The following is a 22161-nucleotide window of genomic DNA, read 5'->3' as shown; positions in this document are numbered from 1 at the left end:
TGAAACCGCTCTGATGGCTCACTGCTTAGTGGCGTGACCATGCACGAGGTCACAATGAGCTTGAACTGGATTCCAAATTGAGTTAGAAGCGTTTGTCAAGAATGGAAACTTGCTTTACTCAAGACCTTCTGGGAGACTTGGTGAGAAACCAGAGTCAGCATTTTGGAGCGAATGTAAGTGGTTCAGGGATGTATTGCTTAGGCAGGCTTAAAGCCAATCACAGTAGTCAGGGCAGGAGGTAATAAAGGCGTGTATAATTTTGGTTGGCAGATGGGGCGGGTTGGGAATGTTGCATACTGGGATCTGACATGCGGAAAGCAAGAGAGGCCTACCGTGAAGGTGGTGACTGTGACCGAGAGGCTCCTCTGCTGCTCTCCAACAGAGGGCCATGCTGACTCTGGTTTCTCTTCATAACGCACAAGTCTTTCGCCTTTTACTAAAGACTTCCGTGGAGAGGAACAAACATGAGTTGAATATATTTTGGCAGGCTTTGCTGTATGGCTGAGCCTTATGAAATTGTGAAAAGTCAAAGAGCTGTCTAGGTCAGAAATCAAGCGCCACAAAGGAGAGCTTGGGGCGGAGGTGATAAGCAGCAGCCATTGTTATGCACACCTACGACAGGGTACCACAACAAGTGAGATTTGTGCCAAGAGCTTGGCGTGGACATCCAACACTTGGGGCTTATCGCTTCTCGGCCTTTTGGCTAAGATCAAGTGTAGTATCTGTTCTTATCAGTTTAATATCTGATATGTCCTCTATATGAGGACTACATATTAAGCAGATTTTTTGGCATGAGGGCAGAAATTTGGGCTTGCTCCTTTCTCTCCCGCATCGACCTAGCATTGCAGTGCCGCTGGGAGCGGTGCACTCTGTTCTTACCTTGTAGAAAACCAAACACTCAAACAATTGTCGCGTATCAAAAGTGAATTCTACACTGGCTCAATGAAACTGAGGTAACGCCTAGCACACACAAGTGTGTGAAAACCGCTCTGATGGCTCACTGCTTAGTGGCGTGACCATGCAGGGTCACAATGAGCTTGAACTGGATTCCAAATTGAGTTAGAAGCGTTTGTCAAGAATGGAAACTTGCTTTCCTCAAGACCTTCTGGGAGACTTGGTGAGAAACCAGAGTCAGCATTTTGGAGCGAATGTAAGTGGTTCAGGGATGTATTGCTTAGGCAGGCTTAAAAGCCAATCACAGTAGTCAGGGCAGGAGGTAATAAAGACGTGTATAATTTTGGTTGGCAGATGGGGCGGGTTGGGAATGTTGCATACTGGGATCTGACATGCGGAAAGCAAAGAGGCCTACCGTGAAGGTGGTGACTGTGACCGAGAGGCTCCTCTGCTGCTCTCCAACAGAGGCCATGCTGACTCTGGTTTCTCTTCATAACGCACAAGTCTTTAGCCTTTACTAAAGACTTCCGTGGAAGGAACAAACATGAGTTGAATATATTTTGGCAGGCTTTGCTGTATGGCTGAGCCTTATGAAGTTGTGAAAAGTCAAAGAGCTGTCTAGGTCAGAAATCAAGCGCCACAAAGGAGAGCTTGGGCGGAGGTGATAAGCAGCAGCCATTGTTATGCACACCTCTGACGGGTACCACAACAAGTGAGATTTGTGCCAAGAGCTTGGCGTGGACATCCAACACTTGGGGCTTATCGCTTCTCGGCCTTTTGGCTAAGATCAAGTGTAGTATCTGTTCTTATCAGTTTAATATCTGATATGTCCTCTATATGAGGACTACATATTAAGCAGATTTTTGGCATGAGGGGCAGAAATTTGGAGCTTGCTCCTTTCTCTCACGCATCGACCTAGCATTGCAGTGCCGCTGGGAGCGGTGCCTCTGTTCTTACCTTGTAGAAAACCAAACACTCAAACAATTGTCGCGTATCAAAGTGAATTCTACACTGGCTCAATGAAAGTGAGGTAAGGCCTGGCACACACAAGTGTGTGAAACCGCTCTGATGGCTCACTGCTTTGTGACGTGACCATGCGAGGTCACAATGAGCTTGAACTGGATTCCAAATTGAGTTAGAGCGTTTGTCAAGAATGGAAACTTGCTTTCACTCAAGACCTTCTGGGAGACTTGGTGAGAAACCAGAGTCAGCATTTTGGAGGCGAATGTAAGTGGTTCAGGGATGTATTGCTTAGGCAGGCTTAAAAGCCAATCACAGTAGTCAGGGCAGGAGGTAATAAAGGCGTGTATAATTTTGGTTGGCAGATGGGGCGGGTTGGGAATGTTGCATACTGGGATCTGACATGCGGAAAGCAAAGAGAGGCCTACCGTGAAGGTGGTGACTGTGACCGGGAGGCTCCTCTGCTGCTCTCCAACAGAGGGCCATGCTGACTCTGGTTTCTCTTCATCCACAAGTCTTTCGCCTTTTACTAAAGACTTCCGTGGAGAGGAACAAACATGAGTTGAATATATTTTTGGCAGGCTTTGCTGTATGGCTGAGCCTTATGAAATTGTGAAAAGTCAAAGAGCTGTCTAGGTCAGAAATCAAGCGCCACAAAGGAGAGCTTGGGCGGAGGTGATAAGCAGCAGCCATTGTTATGCACACCTACGAGCGGGGTACCACAACAAGTGAGATTTGTGCCAAGAGCTTGGGTGGACATCAACACTTGGGGCTTATCGCTTCTCGGCCTTTTGGCTAAGATCAAGTGTAGTATCTGTTCTTATCAGTTTAATATCTGATATGTCCTCTATATGTATAGGACTACATATTAAACCGAATTTTGGCATGAGGGCAGAAATTTGGAGCTTGCTCCTTTCTCTCCACGCATCGACCTAGCATTGCAGTGCCGCTGGGAGCGGTGCACTCTGTTCTTACCTTGTAGAAAACCAAACACTCAAACAATTGTCGCGTATCAAAAGTGAATTCTACACTGGCTCAATGAAAGTGAGGTAACGGCCTGGCACACACAAGTGTGTAAACCGCTCTGATGGCTCACTGCTTTGTGGCGTGACCATGCAGGGTCACAATGAGCTTGAACTGGATTCAAATTGAGTTAGAAGCGTTTGTCAAGAATGGAAACTTGCTTTCACTCAAGACCTTCTGGGAGACTTGGTGAGAAACCAGAGTCAGCATTTTGGAGCGAATGTAAGTGGTTCAGGGATGTATTGCTTAGGCAGGCTTAAAGCCAATCACAGTAGTCAGGGCAGGAGGTAATAAAGACGTGTATAATTTTGGTTGGCAGATGGGGGCGGGTTGGGAATGTTGCATACTGGGATCTGACATGCGAAGCAAAGAGAGGCCTACCGTGAAGGTGGTGACTGTGACCGAGAGGCTCCTCTGCTGCTCTCCAACAGAGGGCCATGCTGACTCTGGTTTCTCTTCATACTGCACAAGTCTTTCGCCTTTTACTAAAGACTTCCGTGGAGAGGAACAAACATGAGTTGAATATATTTTGGCAGGCTTTGCTGTATGGCTGAGCCTTATGAAATTGTGAAAAGTCAAAGAGCTGTCTAGGTCAGAAATCAAGCGCCACAAAGGAGAGCTTGGGCGGAGGTGATAAGCAGCAGCCATTGTTATGCACACCTACAAGCAGGTACCACAACAAGTGAGATTTGTGCCAAGAGCTTGGCGTGGACATCCAACACTTGGGGCTTATCGCTTCTCGGCCTTTTGGCTAAGATCAAGTGTAGTATCTGTTCTTATCAGTTTAATATCTGATATGTCCTCTATATGAGGACTACATATTAAGCAGATTTTGGCATGAGGGCAGAAATTTGGAGCTTGCTCCTTTCTCTCCACGCATCGACCTAGCATTGCAGTGCCGCTGGGCAGTGCTGCACTCTGTTCTTACCTTGTGAAAACCAAACACTCAAACAATTGTCGCGTATCAAAGTGAATTCTACACTGGCTCAATGAAAGTGAGGTAACGGCCTGGCACACACAAGTGTGTGAAACCGCTCTGATGGCTCACTGCTTTGTGACGTGACCATGCAGGGTCACAATGAGCTTGAACTGGATTCAAATTGAGTTAGAAGCGTTTGTCAAGAATGGAAACTTGCTTTCACTCAAGACCTTCTGGGAGACTTGGTGAGAAACCAGAGTCAGCATTTTGGAGCAGATGTAAGTGGTTCAGGGATGTATTGCTTAGGCAGGCTTAAAAGCCAATCACAGTAGTCAGGGCAGGAGGTAATAAAGGCGTGTATAATTTTGGTTGGCAGATGGGGCGGGTTGGGAATGTTGCATACTGGGATCTGACATGCGGAAAGCAAAGGAGGCCTACCGTGAAGGTGGTGACTGTGACCGAGAGGCTCCTCTGCTGCTCCAACAGAGGGCCATGCTGACTCTGGTTTCTCTTCATACCTCACAAGTCTTTCGCCTTTTACTAAAGACTTCCGTGGAGAGGAACAAACATGAGTTGAATATATTTTTGGCAGGCTTTGCTGTATGGCTGAGCCTTATGTAGGTGTGAAAAGTCAAAGAGCTGTCTAGGTCAGAAATCAAGCGCCACAAAGGAGAGCTTGGGCGGAGGTGATAAGCAGCAGCCATTGTTATGCACACCTACGACGGGGTACCACAACAAGTGAGATTTGTGCCAAGAGCTTGGCGTGGACATCCAACACTTGGGGCTTATCGCTTCTCGGCCTTTTGGCTAAGATCAAGTGTAGTATCTGTTCTTATCAGTTTAATATCTGATATGTCCTCTATATGAGGACTACATATTAAGCAGATTTTTGGCATGAGGGCAGAAATTTGGAGCTTGCTCCTTTCTCTCCACGCATCGACCTAGCATTGCAGTGCCGCTGGGAGCGGTGCACTCTGTTCTTACCTTGTAGAAAACCAAACACTCAAACAATTGTCGCGTATCAAAAGTGAATTCTACACTGGCTCAATGAAAGTGAGGTAATGGCCTGGCACACACAGTGTGTGAAACCGCTCTGATGGCTCACTGCTTTGTGGCGTGACCATGCGGGGTCACAATGAGCTTGAACTGGATTCCAAATTGAGTTAGAAGCGTTTGTCAAGAATGGAAACTTGCTTTCCTCAAGACCTTCTGGGAGACTTGGTGAGAAACCAGAGTCAGCATTTTGGAGCGAATGTAAGTGGTTCAGGGATGTATTGCTTAGGCAGGCTTAAAAGCCAATCACAGTAGTCAGGGCAGGAGGTAATAAAGCGTGTATAATTTTGGTTGGCAGATGGGGCGGGTTGGGAATGTTGCATACTGGGATCTGACATGCGGAAAGCAAAGAGAGGCCTACCGTGAAGGTGGTGACTGTGACCGAGAGGCTCCTCTGCTGCTCTCCAACAGAGGCCATGCTGACTCTGGTTTCTCTTCATAACGCACAAGTCTTTCGCCTTTTACTAAAGACTTCCGTGGAGAGGAACAAACATGAGTTGAATATATTTTTGGCAGGCTTTGCTGTATGGCTGAGCCTTATAAATTGTGAAAAGTCAAAGAGCTGTCTAGGTCAGAAATCAAGCGCCACAAAGGAGAGCTTGGGCGGAGGTGATAAGCAGCAGCCATTGTTATGCACACCTACGAACGGGTACCACAACAAGTGAGATTTGTGCCAAGAGCTTGGCGTGGACATCAACACTTGGGGCTTATCGCTTCTCGGCCTTTTGGCTAAGATCAAGTGTAGTATCTGTTCTTATCAGTTTAATATCTGATATGTCCTCTATATGAGGACTACATATTAAGCAGATTTTTGGCATGAGGGCAGAAATTTGGAGCTTGCTCCTTTCTCTCCACGCATCGACCTAGCATTGCAGTGCCGCTGGGGCGGTGCACTCTGTTCTTACCTTGTAGAAAACCAAACACTCAAACAATTGTCGCGTATCAAAGTGAATTCTACACTGGCTCAATGAAACTGAGGTAACGGCCTGGCACACACAAGTGTGTGAAACCGCTCTGATGGCTCACTGCTTTGTGACGTGACCATGCAGAGGTCACAATGAGCTTGAACTGGATTCCAAATTGAGTTAGAGCGTTTGTCAAGAATGAAACTTGCTTTCACTCAAGACCTTCTGGGAGACTTGGTGAGAAACCAAGTCAGCATTTTGGAGCGAATGTAAGTGGTTCAGGGATGTATTGCTTAGGCAGGCTTAAAGCCAATCACAGTAGTCAGGGCAGGAGGTAATAAAGACGTGTATAATTTTGGTTGGCAGATGGGGGCGGGTTGGAATGTTGCATACTGGGATCTGACATGCGGAAAGCAAAGAGAGGCCTACCGTGAAGGTGGTGACTGTGACCGAGAGGCTCCTCTGCTGCTCTCCAACAGAGGGCCATGCTGACTCTGGTTTCTCTTCATAACGCACAAGTCTTTCGCCTTTTACTAAAGACTTCCGTGGAGAGGAACAAACATGAGTTGAATATATTTTTGGCAGGCTTTGCTGTATGGCTGAGCCTTATGAAATTGTGAAAAGTCAAAGAGCTGTCTAGGTCAGAAATCAAGCGCCACAAAGGAGAGCTTGGGCGGAGGTGATAAGCAGCAGCCATTGTTATGCACACCTACGAACGGGGTACCACAACAAGTGAGATTTGTGCCAAGAGCTGGCGTGGACATCCAACACTTGGGGCTTATCGCTTCTCGGCCTTTTGGCTAAGATCAAGTGTAGTATCTGTTCTTATCAGTTTAATATCTGATATGTCCTCTATATGAGGACTACATATTAAGCAGATTTTTGGCATGAGGGCAGAAATTTGGAGCTTGCTCCTTTCTCTCCCGCATCGACCTAGCATTGCAGTGCCGCTGGGAACGGTGCACTCTGTTCTTACCTTGTAGAAAACCAAACACTCAAACAATTGTCGCGTATCAAAGTGAATTCTACACTGGCTCAATGAAAGAAGGTAACGACATGGCACACACAAGTGTGTGAAACCGCTCTGATGGCTCACTGCTTTGTGGCGTGACCATGCAGGGTCACAATGAGCTTGAACTGGATTCCAAATTGAGTTAGAAGCGTTTGTCAAGAATGGAAACTTGCTTTCACTCAAGACCTTCTGGGAGACTTGGTGAGAAACCAGAGTCAGCATTTTGGAGCGAATGTAAGTGGTTCAGGGATGTATTGCTTAGGCAGGCTTAAAGCCAATCACAGTAGTCAGGGCAGGAGGTAATAAAGACGTGTATAATTTTGGTTGGCAGATGGGGGCGGGTTGGGAATGTTGCATACTGGGATCTGACATGCGGAAAGCAAAGAGGCCTACCGTGAAGGTGGTGACTGTGACCGAGAGGCTCCTCTGCTGCTCTCAACAGAGGGCCATGCTGACTCTGGTTTCTCTTCATAACACAAGTCTTTCGCCTTTTACTAAAGACTTCCGTGGAGAGGAACAAACATGAGTTGAATATATTTTGGCAGGCTTTGCTGTATGGCTGAGCCTTATGAAATGTGAAAAGTCAAAGAGCTGTCTAGGTCAGAAATCAAGCGCCACAAGGAGAGCTTGGGCGGAGGTGATAAGCAGCAGCCATTGTTATGCACACCTCTGACGGGGTACCACAACAAGTGAGATTTGTGCCAAGAGCTTGGCGTGGACATCAACACTTGGGGCTTATCGCTTCTCGGCCTTTTGGCTAAGATCAAGTGTAGTATCTGTTCTTATCAGTTTAATATCTGATATGTCCTCTATATGGGGACTACATATTAAGCAGATTTTTTGGCATGAGGGCAGAAATTTGGAGCTTGCTCCTTTCTCTCCACGCATCGACCTAGCATTGCAGTGCCGCTGGGGCAGTGCACTCTGTTCTTACCTTGTAGAAAACCAAACACTCAAACAATTGTCGCGTATCAAAAGTGAATTCTACACTGGCTCAATGAAACTGAGGTAACGGCCTGGCACACACAAGTGTGTGAAACCGCTCTGATGGCTCACTGCTTTGTGGCGTGACCATGCAGGGGTCACAATGAGCTTGAACTGGATTCAAATTGAGTTAGAAGCGTTTGTCAAGAATGGAAACTTGCTTTCACTCAAGACCTTCTGGGAGACTTGGTGAGAAACCAGAGTCAGCATTTTGGAGCGAATGTAAGTGGTTCAGGGATGTATTGCTTAGGCAGGCTTAAAGCCAATCACAGTAGTCAGGGCAGGAGGTAATAAAGACGTGTATAATTTTGGTTGGCAGATGGGGCGGAGTTGGGAATGTTGCATACTGGGATCTGACATGCGGAAAGCAAAGAGGCCTACCGTGAAGGTGGTGACTGTGACCGAGAGGCTCCTCTGCTGCTCTCCAACAGAGGGCATGCTGACTCTGGTTTCTCTTCATAACGCACAAGTCTTTCGCCTTTTACTAAAGACTTCCGTGGAGAGGAACAAACATGAGTTGAATATATTTTTGGCAGGCTTTGCTGTATGGCTGAGCCTTATGAAATTGTGAAAAGTCAAAGAGCTGTCTAGGTCAGAAATCAAGCGCCACAAAGGAGAGCTTGGGCGGAGGTGATAAGCAGCAGCCATTGTTATGCACACCTACGAACGGGGTACCACAACAAGTGAGATTTGTGCCAAGAGCTTGGCGTGGACATCCAACACTTGGGGCTTATCGCTTCTCGGCCTTTTGGCTAAGATCAAGTGTAGTATCTGTTCTTATCAGTTTAATATCTGATATGTCCTCTATATGAGGACTACATATTAAGCAGATTTTTGGCATGAGGGGCAGAAATTTGGAGCTTGCTCCTTTCTCTCCACGCATCGACCTAGCATTGCAGTGCCGCTGGGAGCAGTGCACTCTGTTCTTACCTTGTAGAAAACCAAACACTCAAACAATTGTCGCGTATCAAAAGTGAATTCTACACTGGCTCAATGAAAGTGAGGTAACGGCCTGGCACACACAAGTGTGTGAAACCGCTCTGATGGCTCACTGCTTAGTGGCGTGACCATGCAGGGGTCACAATGAGCTTGAACTGGATTCCAAATTGAGTTAGAAGCGTTTGTCAAGAATGAAACTTGCTTTCACTCAAGACCTTCTGGGAGACTTGGTGAGAAACCAGAGTCAGCATTTTGGAGCGAATGTAAGTGGTTCAGGGATGTATTGCTTAGGCAGGCTTAAAAGCCAATCACAGTAGTCAGGGCAGGAGGTAATAAAGACGTGTATAATTTTGGTTGGCAGATGGGGGCGGGTTGGGAATGTTGCATACTGGGATCTGACATGCGGAAAGCAAAGAGAGGCCTACCGTGAAGGTGGTGACTGTGACCGAGAGGCTCCTCTGCTGCTCTCAACAGAGGGCCATGCTGACTCTGGTTTCTCTTCATACGCACAAGTCTTTCGCCTTTTACTAAAGACTTCCGTGGAGAGGAACAAACATGAGTTGAATATATTTTGGCAGGCTTTGCTGTATGGCTGAGCCTTATGAAATTGTGAAAAGTCAAAGAGCTGTCTAGGTCAGAAATCAAGCGCCACAAAGGAGAGCTTGGGCGGAGGTGATAAGCAGCAGCCATTGTTATGCACACCTCAGACGGGGTACCACAACAAGTGAGATTTGTGCCAAGAGCTTGGCGTGGACATCCAACACTTGGGGCTTATCGCTTCTCGGCCTTTTGGCTAAGATCAAGTGTAGTATCTGTTCTTATCAGTTTAATATCTGATATGTCCTCTATATGAGGACTACATATTAAGCAGATTTTTGGCATGAGGGGCAGAAATTTGGAGCTTGCTCCTTTCTCTCCACGCATCGACCTAGCATTGCAGTGCCGCTGGGAGCGTGCACTCTGTTCTTACCTTGTAGAAAACCAAACACTCAAACAATTGTCGCGTATCAAAAGTGAATTCTACACTGGCTCAATGAAACTGAGGTAACGGCCTGGCACACACAAGTGTGTGAAACCGCTCTGATGGCTCACTGCTTAGTGACGTGACCATGCAGGGTCACAATGAGCTTGAACTGGATTCCAAATTGAGTTAGAAGCGTTTGTCAAGAATGGAAACTTGCTTTCACTCAAGACCTTCTGGGAGACTTGGTGAGAAACCAGAGTCAGCATTTTGGAGCGAATGTAAGTGGTTCAGGGATGTATTGCTTAGGCAGGCTTAAAAGCCAATCACAGTAGTCAGGGCAGGAGGTAATAAAGACGTGTATAATTTTGGTTGGCAGATGGGGGCGGGTTGGGAATGTTGCATACTGGGATCTGACATGCGGAAAGCAAAGAGAGGCCTACCGTGAAGGTGGTGACTGTGACCGAGAGGCTCCTCTGCTGCTCTCCAACAGAGGGCCATGCTGACTCTGGTTTCTCTTCATAACGCACAAGTCTTTCGCCTTTTACTAAAGACTTCCGTGGAGAGGAACAAACATGAGTTGAATATATTTTGGCAGGCTTTGCTGTATGGCTGAGCCTTATGGGGAGTGTGAAAAGTCAAAGAGCTGTCTAGGTCAGAAATCAAGCGCCACAAAGGAGAGCTTGGGCGGAGGTGATAAGCAGCAGCCATTGTTATGCACACCTACGAACGGGGTACCACAACAAGTGAGATTTGTGCCAAGAGCTTGGCGTGGACATCCAACACTTGGGGCTTATCGCTTCTCGGCCTTTTGGCTAAGATCAAGTGTAGTATCTGTTCTTATCAGTTTAATATCTGATATGTCCTCTATATGAGGACTACATATTAAGCAGATTTTTGGCATGAGGGCAGAAATTTGGAGCTTGCTCCTTTCTCTCCACGCATCGACCTAGCATTGCAGTGCCGCTGGGAGCGGTGCACTCTGTTCTTACCTTGTAGAAAACCAAACACTCAAACAATTGTCGCGTATCAAAGTTGGCACACACAAGTGTGAAACGTCTGATGCTCCTGCTTGTGACGTGACCATGCGGGTAATGAGCTTGAACTGGATTCAAATTGAGTTAGAAGCGTTTGTCAAGAATGGAAACTTGCTTTCCTCAAGACCTTCTGGGAGACTTGGTGAGAAACCAGAGTCAGCATTTTGGAGGCGAATGTAAGTGGTTCAGGGATGTATTGCTTAGGCAGGCTTAAAGCCAATCACAGTAGTCAGGGCAGGAGGTAATAAAGACGTGTATAATTTTGGTTGGCAGATGGGGCGGGTTGGGAATGTTGCATACTGGGATCTGACATGCGGAAAGCAAAGAGAGGCCTACCGTGAAGGTGGTGACTGTGACGAGAGGCTCCTCTGCTGCTCTCCAACAGAGGGCCATGCTGACTCTGGTTTCTCTTCTCTGCACAAGTCTTTAGCCTTTTACTAAAGACTTCCGTGGAGAGGAACAAACATGAGTTGAATATATTTTTGGCAGGCTTTGCTGTATGGCTGAGCCTTATGAAGTGTGAAAGTCAAAAGAGCTGTCTAGGTCAGAAATCAAGCGCCACAAAGGAGAGCTTGGGCGGAGGTGATAAGCAGCAGCCATTGTTATGCACACCTACGAGACGGGGTACCACAACAAGTGAGATTTGTGCCAAGAGCTTGGCGTGGACATCCAACACTTGGGGCTTATCGCTTCTCGGCCTTTTGGCTAAGATCAAGTGTAGTATCTGTTCTTATCAGTTTAATATCTGATATGTCCTCTATATGAGGACTACATATTAAGCAGATTTTGGCATGAGGGCAGAAATTTGGAGCTTGCTCCTTTCTCTCCACGCATCGACCTAGCATTGCAGTGCCGCTGGGAGCGGTGCACTCTGTTCTTACCTTGTAGAAAACCAAACACTCAAACAATTGTCGCGTATCAAAGTGAATTCTACACTGGCTCAATGAAGCTGAGGTAACGGCCTAGCACACACAAGTGTGTGAAACCGCTCTGATGGCTCACTGCTTAGTGGCGTGACCATGCCAGAGTCACAATGAGCTTGAACTGGATTCAAATTGAGTTAGAAGCGTTTGTCAAGAATGGAAACTTGCTTTCCTCAAGACCTTCTGGGAGACTTGGTGAGAAACCAGAGTCAGCATTTTGGAGCGAATGTAAGTGGTTCAGGGATGTATTGCTTAGGCAGGCTTAAAGCCAATCACAGTAGTCAGGGCAGGAGGTAATAAAGACGTGTATAATTTTGGTTGGCAGATGGGGGCGGGTTGGGAATGTTGCATACTGGGATCTGACATACGGAAAGCAAAGAGAGGCCTACCGTGAAGGTGGTGACTGTGACCGAGGAGGCTCCTCTGCTGCTCTCAACAGAGGGCCATGCTGACTCTGGTTTCTCTTCATAACGCACAAGTCTTTCGCCTTTTACTAAAGACTTCCGTGGAAAGGAACAAACATGAGTTGAATATATTTTTGGCAGGCTTTGCTGTATGGCTGAGCCTTGTAAATTGTGAAAAGTCAAAGAGCTGTCTAGGTCAGAAATCAAGCGCCACAAAGGAGAGCTTGGGCGGAGGTGATAAGCAGCAGCCATTGTTATGCACACCTACGACGGGGTACCACAACAAGTGAGATTTGTGCCAAGAGCTTAGGCGTGGACATCCAACACTTGGGGCTTATCGCTTCTCGGCCTTTTGGCTAAGATCAAGTGTAGTATCTGTTCTTATCAGTTTAATATCTGATATGTCCTCTATATGAGGACTACATATTAAGCAGATTTTGGCATGAGGGCAGAAATTTGGAGCTTGCTCCTTTCTCTCCATGCATCGACCTAGCATTGCAGTGCCGCTGGGAACGGTGCACTCTGTTCTTACCTTGTAGAAAACCAAACACTCAAACAATTGTCGCGTATCAAAGTGAATTCTACACTGGCTCAATGAAACTGAGGTAACGGCCTGGCACACACAAGTGTGTGAAACCGCTCTGATGGCTCACTGCTTAGTGGCGTGACCATGCAGGGTCACAATGAGCTTGAACTGGATTCCAAATTGAGTTAGAAGCGTTTGTCAAGAATGGAAACTTGCTTTCCTCAAGACCTTCTGGGAGACTTGGTGAGAAACCAGAGTCAGCATTTTGGAGCGGATGTAAGTGGTTCAGGATGTATTGCTTAGGCAGGCTTAAAAGCCAATCACAGTAGTCAGGGCAGGAGGTAATAAAGACGTGTATAATTTTGGTTGGCAGATGGGGGCGGGTTTTAGAATGTTGCATACTGGGATCTGACATCACGGAAAGCAAGAGGGCCTACCGTGAAGGTGGTGACTGTGACCGAGAGGCTCCTCTGCTGCTCTCCAACAGAGGGGCATGCTGACTCTGGTTTCTCTTCATAACGCACACGTCTTTCGCCTTTTACTAAAGACTTCCGTGGAAGGAACAAACATGAGTTGAATATATTTTTGGCAGGCTTTGCTGTATGGCTGAGCCTTATGAAGTTGTGAAAGTCAAAGAGCTGTCTAGGTCAGAAATCAAAGCGCCACAAAGGAGGCTTGGGCGGAGGTGATAAGCAGCAGCCATTGTTATGCACACCTACGAGACGGGGTACCACAACAAGTGAGATTTGTGCCAAGAGCTTGGCGTGGACATCCAACACTTGGGGCTTATCGCTTCTCGGCCTTTTGGCTAAGATCAAGTGTAGTATCTGTTCTTATCAGTTTAATATCTGATATGTCCTCTATATGAGGACTACATATTAAGCAGATTTTTGGCATGAGGGCAGAAATTTGGAGCTTGCTCCTTTCTCTCCACGCATCGACCTAGCATTGCAGTGCCGCTGGGAACGGTGCACTCTGTTCTTACCTTGTAGAAAACCAAACACTCAAACAATTGTCGCGTATCAAAAGTGAATTCTACACTGGCTCAATGAAACTGAAAGTATGGCCTGGCACACACAAGTGTGTGAAACCGCTCTGATAGCTCACTGCTTAGTGACGTGACCATGCAGAGTCACAATGAGCTTGAACTGGATTCCAAATTGAGTTAGAAGCGTTTGTCAAGAATGGAAACTTGCTTTCCTCAAGACCTTCTGGGAGACTTGGTGAGAAACCAGAGTCAGCATTTTGGAGCGAATGTAAGTGGTTCAGGATGTATTGCTTAGGCAGGCTTAAAGCCAATCACAGTAGTCAGGGCAGGAGGTAATAAAGACGTGTATAATTTTGGTTGGCAGATGGGGGCGGGTTGGGAATGTTGCATACTGGGATCTGACATGCGGAAAGCAAAGAGAGGCCTACCGTGAAGGTGGTGACTGTGACCCGAGAGGCTCCTCTGCTGCTCTCCAACAGAGGGCATGCTGACTCTGGTTTCTCTTCATAACGCACAAGTCTTTCGCCTTTTACTAAAGACTTCCGTGGAGAGGAACAAACATGAGTTGAATATATTTTTGGCAGGCTTTGCTGTATGGCTGAGCCTTATGAAATTGTGAAAAGTCAAAGAGCTGTCTAGGTCAGAAATCAAGCGCCACAAAGGAGAGCTTGGGCGGAGGTGATAAGCAGCAGCCATTGTTATGCACACCTACAGACGGGGTACCACAACAAGTGAGATTTGTGCCAAGAGCTTGGCGTGGACATCCAACACTTGGGGCTTATCGCTTCTCGGCCTTTTGGCTAAGATCAAGTGTAGTATCTGTTCTTATCAGTTTAATATCTGATATGTCCTCTATATGGACTACATATTAAGCAGATTTTTGCATGAGAGCAGAAATTTGGAGCTTGCTCCTTTCTCTCCACGCATCGACCTAGCATTGCAGTGCCGCTGAGCAGTGCACTCTGTTCTTACCTTGTAGAAAACCAAACACTCAAACAATTGTCGCGTATCAAAAGTGAATTCTACACTGGCTCAATGAAACTGAGGTAACGGCCTGGCACACACAAGTGTGTGAAACCGCTCTGATGGCTCACTGCTTAGTGACGTGACCATGCGGGGTCACAATGAGCTTGAACTGGATTCAAATTGAGTTAGAAGCGTTTGTCAAGAATGGAAACTTGCTTTCACTCAAGACCTTCTGGGAGACTTGGTGAGAAACCAGAGTCAGCATTTTGGAGCAGATGTAAGTGGTTCAGGGATGTATTGCTTAGGCAGGCTTAAAAGCCAATCACAGTAGTCAGGGCAGGAGGTAATAAGAAGGCGTGTATAATTTTGGTTGGCAGATGGGGCGGGTTGGGAATGTTGCATACTGGGATCTGACATACGGAAAGCAAAGAGGCCTACCGTGAAGGTGGTGACTGTGACGAGAGGCTCCTCTGCTGCTCTCAACAGAGGGCCATGCTGACTCTGGTTTCTCTTCATAACGCCACAAGTCTTTCGCCTTTTACTAAAGACTTCCGTGGAAGGAACAAACATGAGTTGAATATATTTTGGCAGGCTTTGCTGTATGGCTGAGCCTTATGAAGATTGTGAAAAGTCAAAGAGCTGTCTAGGTCAGAAATCAAGCGCCACAAAGGAGAGCTTGAGGCGGAGGTGATAAGCAGCAGCCATTGTTATGCACACCCTCAGACGGGTACCACAACAAGTGAGATTTGTGCCAAGAGCTTGGCGTGGACATCCAACACTTGGGGCTTATCGCTTCTCGGCCTTTTGGCTAAGATCAAGTGTAGTATCTGTTCTTATCAGTTTAATATCTGATATGTCCTCTATATGAGGACTACATATTAAGCAGATTTTGGCATGAGGGCAGAAATTTGGAGCTTGCTCCTTTCTCTCACGCATCGACCTAGCATTGCAGTGCCGCTGGGAGCGGTGCACTCTGTTCTTACCTTGTAGAAAACCAAACACTCAAACAATTGTCGCGTATCAAAAGTGAATTCTACACTGGCTCAATGAAACTGAGATGCTGACCTGGCACACACAAGTGTGTGAAACCGCTCTGATGGCTCACTGCTTAGTAGCGTGACCATGCACGGGGTCACAATGAGCTTGAACTGGATTCCAAATTGAGTTAGAAGCGTTTGTCAAGAATGGAAACTTGCTTTCCTCAAGACCTTCTGGGAGACTTGGTGAGAAACCAGAGTCAGCATTTTGGAGCGGATGTAAGTGGTTCAGGGATGTATTGTAGGCAGGCTTAAAAGCCAATCACAGTAGTCAGGGCAGGAGGTAATAAAGACGTGTATAATTTTGGTTGGCAGATGGGGCGGGTTAGGAATGTTGCATACTGGGATCTGACATGCGGAAAGCAAAGAGAGGCCTACCGTGAAGGTGGTGACTGTGACCGAGAGGCTCCTCTGCTGCTCTCCAACAGAGGCCATGCTGACTCTGGTTTCTCTTCATAACGCACAAGTCTTTCGCCTTTTACTAAAGACTTCCGTGGAGAGGAACAAACATGAGTTGAATATATTTTTGGCAGGCTTTGCTGTATGGCTGAGCCTTATGAAATTGTGAAAGTCAAAGAGCTGTCTAGGTCAGAAATCAAGCGCCACAAAGGAGAGCTTGGGCGGAGGTGATAAGCAGCAGCCATTGTTATGCACACCTACGAACGGGGTACCACAACAAGTGAGATTTGTGCCAAGAGCTTGGCGTGGACATCCAACACTTGGGGCTTATCGCTTCTCGGCCTTTTGGCTAAGATCAAGTGTAGTATCTGTTCTTATCAGTTTAATATCTGATATGTCCTCTATATGAGGACTACATATTAAGCAGATTTTTGGCATGAGGGCAGAAATTTGGAGCTTGCTCCTTTCTCTCCACGCATCGACCTAGCATTGCAGTGCCGCTGGGAGCATTGCACTCTGTTCTTACCTTGTAGAAAACCAAACACTCAAACAATTATCGCGTATCAAAGTGAATTCTACACTGGCTCAATGAAAGTGAGAGTAACGGCCTGGCACACACAAGTGTGTGAAACCGCTCTGATGGCTCACTGCTTAGTGGCGTGACCATGCACGGGGTCACAATGAGCTTGAACTGGATTCCAAATTGAGTTAGAAGCGTTTGTCAAGAATGGAAACTTGCTTTCACTCAAGACCTTCTGGGAGACTTGGTGAGAAACCAGAGTCAGCATTTTGGAGCGAGATGTAAGTGGTTCAGGGATGTATTGCTTAGGCAGGCTTAAAAGCCAATCACAGTAGTCAGGGCAGGAGGTAATAAAGGCGTGTATAATTTTGGTTGGCAGATGGGGGCGGGTTGGGAATGTTGCATACTGGGATCTGACATGCGGAAAGCAAAGAGAGGCCTACCGTGAAGGTGGTGACTGTGACCGAGAGGCTCCTCTGCTGCTCTCCAACAGAGGGCCATGCTGACTCTGGTTTCTCTTCATAACGCACAAGTCTTTCGCCTTTTACTAAAGACTTCCGTGGAGAGGAACAAACATGAGTTGAATATATTTTTGGCAGGCTTTGCTGTATGGCTGAGCCTTATGAAATTGTGAAAAGTCAAAGAGCTGTCTAGGTCAGAAATCAAGCGCCACAAAGGAGAGCTTGGGCGGAGGTGATAAGCAGCAGCCATTGTTATGCACACCTACGAGCAGGGTACCACAACAAGTGAGATTTGTGCCAAGAGCTTGGCGTGGACATCCAACACTTGGGGCTTATCGCTTCTGGCCTTTTGGCTAAGATCAAGTGTAGTATCTGTTCTTATCAGTTTAATATCTGATATGTCCTCTATATGAGGACTACATATTAAGCAGATTTTGGCATGAGGGCAGAAATTTGGGCTTGCTCCTTTCTCTCCACGCATCGACCTAGCATTGCAGTGCCGCTGGGAACAGTGCACTCTGTTCTTACCTTGTAGAAAACCAAACACTCAAACAATTGTCGCGTATCAAAGTGAATTCTACACTGGCTCAATGAAACTGAGGTATGGCCTGGCACACACAAGTGTGTGAAACCGCTCTGATGGCTCACTGCTTAGTGGCGTGACCATGCCTGGTCACAATGAGCTTGAACTGGATTCCAAATTGAGTTAGAAGCGTTTGTCAAGAATGGAAACTTGCTTTCACTCAAGACCTTCTGGGAGACTTGGTGAGAAACCAGAGTCAGCATTTTGGAGCGAATGTAAGTGGTTCAGGGATGTATTGCTTAGGCAGGCTTAAAAGCCAATCACAGTAGTCAGGGCAGGAGGTAATAAAGACGTGTATAATTTTGGTTGGCAGATGGGGGCGGGTTGGGAATGTTGCATACTGGGATCTGACATGCGGGAAGCAAGAGAGCCTACCGTGAAGGTGGTGACTGTGACCGAGAAGGCTCCTCTGCTGCTCTCAACAGAGGCCATGCTGACTCTGGTTTCTCTTCATAACGCACAAGTCTTTCTTTTACTAAAGACTTCCGTGGAGAGGAACAAACATGAGTTGAATATATTTTTGGCAGGCTTTGCTGTATGGCTGAGCCTTATGGGGTGTGAAAAGTCAAAAGGCTGTCTAGGTCAGAAATCAAGCGCCACAAAGGAGAGCTTGGGCGGAGGTGATAAGCAGCAGCCATTGTTATGCACACCTCTGAGCAGGGTACCACAACAAGTGAGATTTGTGCCAAGAGCTTGGCGTGGACATCCAACACTTGGGGCTTATCGCTTCTCGGCCTTTTGGCTAAGATCAAGTGTAGTATCTGTTCTTATCAGTTTAATATCTGATATGTCCTCTATATGAGGACTACATATTAAGCAGATTTTTGGCATGAGGGGAGAAATTTGGAGCTTGCTCCCAGAATTTCTCCTTTCATGCCAAACTGCTTAATATCCTCATAAGAGACATATCAGATATTAAATAAAAACGAATACTACACTTGATCTTAGCCAAAAGGCAGGCTTTGATAAGCCAGATGTCACGCCAACTCTTGGCACAAATCTCACTTGTTGTGGTACCCTGATGGAAATAGGTGTGCATGGCTGTGGCGCCATAAGCTAGCTCTCCTTGTGGCGCTTGTTCTTGTCTTTTGACTTTCTGAGCTCAGGCTCAGCCATACAGCTGAGCCTGCCAAATATATTCAACTCGCGAAGTCTTCCGGCGAAGACGTGAAACCGGAAGTGGCCTCTGTTGGAGAGCAGCAGAGGAACTCTACGTCACAGTATGCGGCCAGGCCTCTCTTGCTCGCATGTCGGGTATTTCAACTACCGCCCCCGTCGCTGTCACCTCCTGCTGACTACTGGTGATCCGGCTTTAAGCACACTGCTAAGCAATACATTGTCCAAATGTAGCGACTCTGATTTCTTCGCAGAAGTCTCCCAGAAGATAACGAGTGGCTCAGTTTCATTCTTGACAGGCACTCACAACTTTCAATTTGGAGATTCAAGCTCGTGTGACCCGCAGCAGTGAGCCATCAGAAGCGTTTCACACGCTGTGTGTGCCAGGCGTTACCTGAGCCGAACGATCTGGCGTGTTTGGTGTTTGATTTTCTACGAGGTAAGGGCGAACTCCCAGTGGCAATAGGCAAGCTCCACTCGCTGCTGCTTGTGTGGTCTCATATAGAAGAACATCGAATATTAGGCTGACCGAATACTTGCTTGATCTTAGCCAAAAGGCGGCGATAAACGTGTTGGATGTGCCAGCTCTTGGCACAAATCTCGCGTTGTGTTACCCGTTGGTGTGCACTTGGCTGGCTGGCGCTTGTATCACCTCATCGGCGCTTATTCGACTGGGCAACAACGACTTTCTGAGCCTGAAACAACACAGCAAACCTGCCAAGCTTCAGCGTATTCCTCTCCACGGAAATGGAACGTAGTTATGAAAAGCCAGAGTCAGCATGGCCCTCTGTTGGAAACGGCAGAGAGCTACCGATCTGATGAACCTCTTTGCTCGCGTTCAGATACGGCATCTGGCATTCCCAACCGCCCTGCCAACCAAAAGTATACGCGTCTTTTATTACGCGGCACAAGCCTGCCTGGCATCCTGATGCCACGCTCGGCTCAAATGCTTGACTCAGTTTCTCGCAAATCTCCCAGATGCGGTGAACCAGACTCCATTCTTGATAAGCGCTTCTAACCAATTTGGAATCAGTTCAAGCTCATTGTGACGATAAATGGTCGTCTCAAGCGATGAGGCCATCCTTTTTACGCGTGTGTGCCGAGCCTCGCTTTCATTGAGCCGGTGTAGATTCACTTTTGATACCGGGCAATTGTTGTTTTCACCACACAGGCAGAGTGCACCGTTCCCAGCGGCACCCATGCTGGGTCAATGCGTGGAAGAAAGGAGCAGCTCCCGGAAATTTCTTCATCCTCTGCTTAATATGTAGTCCTCGCCAGGGACATATCGAATATTGAGCTGATAAGGAGCAGATACTACATGATCATAGCCAAAGGCCGAAGAAGAAGCGATAGGCTTGAAGTGTTGGATGTCCGTAAATAGCGCAGCACAAATCTCGCGTTGTGTTGCGTGCTGTGGCTGCTGCTGTCACCTCATGGCTGCGCTTGTGGCGTGACTAACGACTTTCTGAACAAGGCTCAGCCATGAAAAACTATTCAACTCATGATTCGTTACGCAGTCTTTAGTAAAGCGAGCAATGGCGTTATGAGAAACCAGGTATGGCCTCTGTTGGGCTTGAAATCGTCACAATCGGCCAGGCTTCTTGCTCGCATGTCGGGTCACAGCCTCGCAACATTCCAAGCCCCTGCGCATCTTATGCCTCCTGCCCTGACTACTGTGATTGGCTTTAAGCCTGCCTAAGCTATTCATCCCTGAACCACTTACATTCGCTCCAACATGCTGACTCTGGTTTCCTCACCAAGTCTCCCAGAAGGTCTTGAGTGTAAGCGAGTTTCCATTCTGACAAGCGCTTCTAACTCAATTTGAATCGAGTTCTAGCTCGTTGTGACCCCGTGCGTGTTCGCGTCACTAAGCAGTGAGCCGTCAGAGCGGTTTCACACACTTGTGCGCCAGGCGGTACTGCCAGTTTCATTGAGCCAGTGTAGAATTCACTTTTGATCTGTGACAATTGTTTGAGTGTTTGGTTTTCAGGCAGAGGAGCAGAGTCTGCCGTTCAGCAATCTTTGCAGCTCTTAGGTCGTGCGTGGGAAAGGAGCAGCTCTCTGCCAAATCTGGCAATATGTAGTCCTCATATGAAGAACATATCAATATTAAACTGATAGGCTGGGCTGCGATCAGCCAGGCGAGGAAATGACGGATGACTGCTGGCAAATCTCGCTGTGTGGTGCCGATCAGGCGTGCCTGTGGCTGCTGCTATCACCCAAGCCTCCCTTTGTGGCTTGTTTGGGCGACTTTCTGAACTCGCAAAGGCTCAGCCATGCAAACCTGCTAAATATATTCGGCTGTTCGGAAGTCTTAGTAAAGCGGGCATCTTATGAAAAGAAGAGTCATGGCCCTCTGTTGGAGGCGGCGAAATTTTCTCATTCTGTTTCCTCTCTTTGCTCGCGATCTGACATTCCCAACCGCCCCATCTGCCCAGCCAAAATTATACACGTCTTTGTACCTCCTGCTGACTGCGCGGTTATTTAAGCCTGCCTAAGCTGTGTCCTGAACCACTTACATTCGCTCAAATGCTGATACCAAGTCTCCCAGAAGGCAGTGGCTGGACCCTGGTGTTGGCGGCTTCTATGGTGAATCAGTTCGCTCTGTGACGATGCATGGTATCGCGTGCTAAGCGGTGAGCCATCGAAGCGATTCACGCTTGTGTGTGCCGTTGCGATTTCATTGAGCCGATTCGCACGATGCAGGCAATTGTTTGAGTTGATTTTCTGCAAGTAAACGAGTGCACAGTTCCCAACATTCTGCAATGCTGGAAGTCGTGCGTGAAGAAGAAGACAGAATTTCATGCCAAATCTAGCAATAACCAGTCCTCATATGAAAGGACATATCTATTAAACTGATAAATGGAGTGTGTATGTATTTGTAATATGTGCTATTACGCCTTTTTTATGATCTGTCCCAGCAAGCAATAAATATTGAATGTTACGCTTCTGCTGAAGCTCACATTGTCAATTACCCGTTAGTGGCATATTTGGCTCCTATACATCATATCTCCACTGGCTTCATTTGTTTGGTGCTACGACCTTTCTTATTTGCAAATTTGGCACCTGCAACTAAGCTATCATCGCGTTCATTCTCTTCCTGCAATCTTGTCATCATGAGCCCTCTTGGAACCAGGGCAGCATGCCCCTACAATGAGGCAGCGAGCCTCTCGTCCACGATCTTCTTTTCATATTGTGTTACAGTTTGATGCACACTGTTGCCTCTGCCAACAAAACACCGCGTCTTCTGCCCGTTCTTTATGTTGTTTGCCGCTCATCTGAACCCATCATGTCACGTCTTCTATTTCATCAATCTCTGAGTATGACAACAGCCTCTTCTTGACAGCTCGATATTTGAAACCAGCCCAGCTTCATTATGACCATTGTCGTGCGGTGCGGCATTCTGCATTGTGTTGTCGTCTTCAATTCCGACAGTGTAAGGCTCTGTGAACAATTGTTTGAGGGTGTTGATTTTCTAAAGGCGGCAGAACAGAGTGCCGCGTTCCCAATCTTTAGGTAGATGGTGAAGAACAGGCTCAAATTTCTGCCCC

General features: G+C 47.1%; 38 non-coding genes and 2 pseudogenes across 38 annotated transcripts; 38 read left to right on the top strand and 2 right to left on the bottom strand.

Annotated features, from left to right (window-relative positions):
* The first annotated feature begins 392 nt into the window (after positions 1-392).
* Positions 393-504, top strand: LOC124853302. Its single transcript, XR_007033645.1, has one exon. It is a non-coding gene; the product is annotated as a U5 spliceosomal RNA (small nuclear RNA).
* A 179-nt stretch (positions 505-683) lies between these two features.
* On the top strand, positions 684-873 carry LOC124854281. Its single transcript, XR_007034525.1, has one exon. It is a non-coding gene; the product is annotated as a U2 spliceosomal RNA (small nuclear RNA).
* Positions 874-1368: 495 nt separating this feature from the next.
* LOC124853829 lies at positions 1369-1478 on the top strand. The gene has a single exon (XR_007034165.1). It is a non-coding gene; the product is annotated as a U5 spliceosomal RNA (small nuclear RNA).
* Positions 1479-1655: 177 nt separating this feature from the next.
* LOC124854123 lies at positions 1656-1846 on the top strand. Its single transcript, XR_007034372.1, has one exon. It is a non-coding gene; the product is annotated as a U2 spliceosomal RNA (small nuclear RNA).
* Positions 1847-2342: 496 nt separating this feature from the next.
* Positions 2343-2452, top strand: LOC124853519. Its single transcript, XR_007033861.1, has one exon. It is a non-coding gene; the product is annotated as a U5 spliceosomal RNA (small nuclear RNA).
* Positions 2453-2629: 177 nt separating this feature from the next.
* On the top strand, positions 2630-2823 carry LOC124854198. The gene has a single exon (XR_007034445.1). It is a non-coding gene; the product is annotated as a U2 spliceosomal RNA (small nuclear RNA).
* A 495-nt stretch (positions 2824-3318) lies between these two features.
* On the top strand, positions 3319-3430 carry LOC124853355. Its single transcript, XR_007033698.1, has one exon. It is a non-coding gene; the product is annotated as a U5 spliceosomal RNA (small nuclear RNA).
* A 178-nt stretch (positions 3431-3608) lies between these two features.
* LOC124854295 lies at positions 3609-3799 on the top strand. Its single transcript, XR_007034539.1, has one exon. It is a non-coding gene; the product is annotated as a U2 spliceosomal RNA (small nuclear RNA).
* Positions 3800-4292: 493 nt separating this feature from the next.
* On the top strand, positions 4293-4405 carry LOC124853327. Its single transcript, XR_007033670.1, has one exon. It is a non-coding gene; the product is annotated as a U5 spliceosomal RNA (small nuclear RNA).
* Positions 4406-4583: 178 nt separating this feature from the next.
* Positions 4584-4774, top strand: LOC124852724. Its single transcript, XR_007033147.1, has one exon. It is a non-coding gene; the product is annotated as a U2 spliceosomal RNA (small nuclear RNA).
* Positions 4775-5269: 495 nt separating this feature from the next.
* LOC124853218 lies at positions 5270-5382 on the top strand. Its single transcript, XR_007033561.1, has one exon. It is a non-coding gene; the product is annotated as a U5 spliceosomal RNA (small nuclear RNA).
* Positions 5383-5558: 176 nt separating this feature from the next.
* LOC124853364 lies at positions 5559-5748 on the top strand. Its single transcript, XR_007033707.1, has one exon. It is a non-coding gene; the product is annotated as a U2 spliceosomal RNA (small nuclear RNA).
* A 495-nt stretch (positions 5749-6243) lies between these two features.
* LOC124853217 lies at positions 6244-6356 on the top strand. Its single transcript, XR_007033560.1, has one exon. It is a non-coding gene; the product is annotated as a U5 spliceosomal RNA (small nuclear RNA).
* A 178-nt stretch (positions 6357-6534) lies between these two features.
* Positions 6535-6724, top strand: LOC124853886. Its single transcript, XR_007034213.1, has one exon. It is a non-coding gene; the product is annotated as a U2 spliceosomal RNA (small nuclear RNA).
* Positions 6725-7218: 494 nt separating this feature from the next.
* Positions 7219-7328, top strand: LOC124853540. Its single transcript, XR_007033882.1, has one exon. It is a non-coding gene; the product is annotated as a U5 spliceosomal RNA (small nuclear RNA).
* Positions 7329-7503: 175 nt separating this feature from the next.
* On the top strand, positions 7504-7694 carry LOC124854196. Its single transcript, XR_007034443.1, has one exon. It is a non-coding gene; the product is annotated as a U2 spliceosomal RNA (small nuclear RNA).
* A 496-nt stretch (positions 7695-8190) lies between these two features.
* On the top strand, positions 8191-8303 carry LOC124853216. Its single transcript, XR_007033559.1, has one exon. It is a non-coding gene; the product is annotated as a U5 spliceosomal RNA (small nuclear RNA).
* A 179-nt stretch (positions 8304-8482) lies between these two features.
* Positions 8483-8674, top strand: LOC124853531. Its single transcript, XR_007033873.1, has one exon. It is a non-coding gene; the product is annotated as a U2 spliceosomal RNA (small nuclear RNA).
* Positions 8675-9173: 499 nt separating this feature from the next.
* Positions 9174-9284, top strand: LOC124853376. Its single transcript, XR_007033719.1, has one exon. It is a non-coding gene; the product is annotated as a U5 spliceosomal RNA (small nuclear RNA).
* Positions 9285-9462: 178 nt separating this feature from the next.
* LOC124854147 lies at positions 9463-9653 on the top strand. The gene has a single exon (XR_007034395.1). It is a non-coding gene; the product is annotated as a U2 spliceosomal RNA (small nuclear RNA).
* A 500-nt stretch (positions 9654-10153) lies between these two features.
* Positions 10154-10265, top strand: LOC124853301. Its single transcript, XR_007033644.1, has one exon. It is a non-coding gene; the product is annotated as a U5 spliceosomal RNA (small nuclear RNA).
* Positions 10266-10445: 180 nt separating this feature from the next.
* On the top strand, positions 10446-10636 carry LOC124852713. The gene has a single exon (XR_007033136.1). It is a non-coding gene; the product is annotated as a U2 spliceosomal RNA (small nuclear RNA).
* Positions 10637-11082: 446 nt separating this feature from the next.
* Positions 11083-11193, top strand: LOC124853592. The gene has a single exon (XR_007033932.1). It is a non-coding gene; the product is annotated as a U5 spliceosomal RNA (small nuclear RNA).
* A 179-nt stretch (positions 11194-11372) lies between these two features.
* On the top strand, positions 11373-11562 carry LOC124854094. Its single transcript, XR_007034343.1, has one exon. It is a non-coding gene; the product is annotated as a U2 spliceosomal RNA (small nuclear RNA).
* A 497-nt stretch (positions 11563-12059) lies between these two features.
* LOC124853274 lies at positions 12060-12172 on the top strand. Its single transcript, XR_007033617.1, has one exon. It is a non-coding gene; the product is annotated as a U5 spliceosomal RNA (small nuclear RNA).
* Positions 12173-12350: 178 nt separating this feature from the next.
* Positions 12351-12540, top strand: LOC124854099. The gene has a single exon (XR_007034348.1). It is a non-coding gene; the product is annotated as a U2 spliceosomal RNA (small nuclear RNA).
* A 497-nt stretch (positions 12541-13037) lies between these two features.
* Positions 13038-13149, top strand: LOC124853582. The gene has a single exon (XR_007033922.1). It is a non-coding gene; the product is annotated as a U5 spliceosomal RNA (small nuclear RNA).
* Positions 13150-13328: 179 nt separating this feature from the next.
* LOC124854343 lies at positions 13329-13519 on the top strand. Its single transcript, XR_007034587.1, has one exon. It is a non-coding gene; the product is annotated as a U2 spliceosomal RNA (small nuclear RNA).
* Positions 13520-14016: 497 nt separating this feature from the next.
* Positions 14017-14129, top strand: LOC124853215. The gene has a single exon (XR_007033558.1). It is a non-coding gene; the product is annotated as a U5 spliceosomal RNA (small nuclear RNA).
* A 179-nt stretch (positions 14130-14308) lies between these two features.
* On the top strand, positions 14309-14494 carry LOC124852838. The gene has a single exon (XR_007033259.1). It is a non-coding gene; the product is annotated as a U2 spliceosomal RNA (small nuclear RNA).
* Positions 14495-14990: 496 nt separating this feature from the next.
* On the top strand, positions 14991-15102 carry LOC124853738. The gene has a single exon (XR_007034077.1). It is a non-coding gene; the product is annotated as a U5 spliceosomal RNA (small nuclear RNA).
* A 180-nt stretch (positions 15103-15282) lies between these two features.
* Positions 15283-15471, top strand: LOC124854163. Its single transcript, XR_007034411.1, has one exon. It is a non-coding gene; the product is annotated as a U2 spliceosomal RNA (small nuclear RNA).
* A 497-nt stretch (positions 15472-15968) lies between these two features.
* On the top strand, positions 15969-16081 carry LOC124853214. Its single transcript, XR_007033557.1, has one exon. It is a non-coding gene; the product is annotated as a U5 spliceosomal RNA (small nuclear RNA).
* Positions 16082-16259: 178 nt separating this feature from the next.
* LOC124854101 lies at positions 16260-16450 on the top strand. The gene has a single exon (XR_007034350.1). It is a non-coding gene; the product is annotated as a U2 spliceosomal RNA (small nuclear RNA).
* A 503-nt stretch (positions 16451-16953) lies between these two features.
* On the top strand, positions 16954-17066 carry LOC124853213. Its single transcript, XR_007033556.1, has one exon. It is a non-coding gene; the product is annotated as a U5 spliceosomal RNA (small nuclear RNA).
* A 179-nt stretch (positions 17067-17245) lies between these two features.
* On the top strand, positions 17246-17433 carry LOC124854420. Its single transcript, XR_007034664.1, has one exon. It is a non-coding gene; the product is annotated as a U2 spliceosomal RNA (small nuclear RNA).
* A 495-nt stretch (positions 17434-17928) lies between these two features.
* On the top strand, positions 17929-18038 carry LOC124853543. Its single transcript, XR_007033885.1, has one exon. It is a non-coding gene; the product is annotated as a U5 spliceosomal RNA (small nuclear RNA).
* Positions 18039-18216: 178 nt separating this feature from the next.
* LOC124852882 lies at positions 18217-18408 on the top strand. Its single transcript, XR_007033300.1, has one exon. It is a non-coding gene; the product is annotated as a U2 spliceosomal RNA (small nuclear RNA).
* On the bottom strand, positions 18295-18463 carry LOC124853132 (annotated as a pseudogene).
* A 1318-nt stretch (positions 18464-19781) lies between these two features.
* On the bottom strand, positions 19782-19961 carry LOC124853124 (annotated as a pseudogene).
* Between the last annotated feature and the right edge of the window lie 2200 nt (positions 19962-22161).

Source organism: Hippoglossus stenolepis, chromosome 10 (genome assembly GCF_022539355.2).
Source record: "Hippoglossus stenolepis isolate QCI-W04-F060 chromosome 10, HSTE1.2, whole genome shotgun sequence".
NCBI classification, from domain to species: domain Eukaryota; kingdom Metazoa; phylum Chordata; class Actinopteri; order Pleuronectiformes; family Pleuronectidae; genus Hippoglossus; species Hippoglossus stenolepis.
The sequence above is the reverse complement of the archived record's forward strand: the minus strand, read 5'-3'. Positions and strand labels throughout refer to the sequence as shown.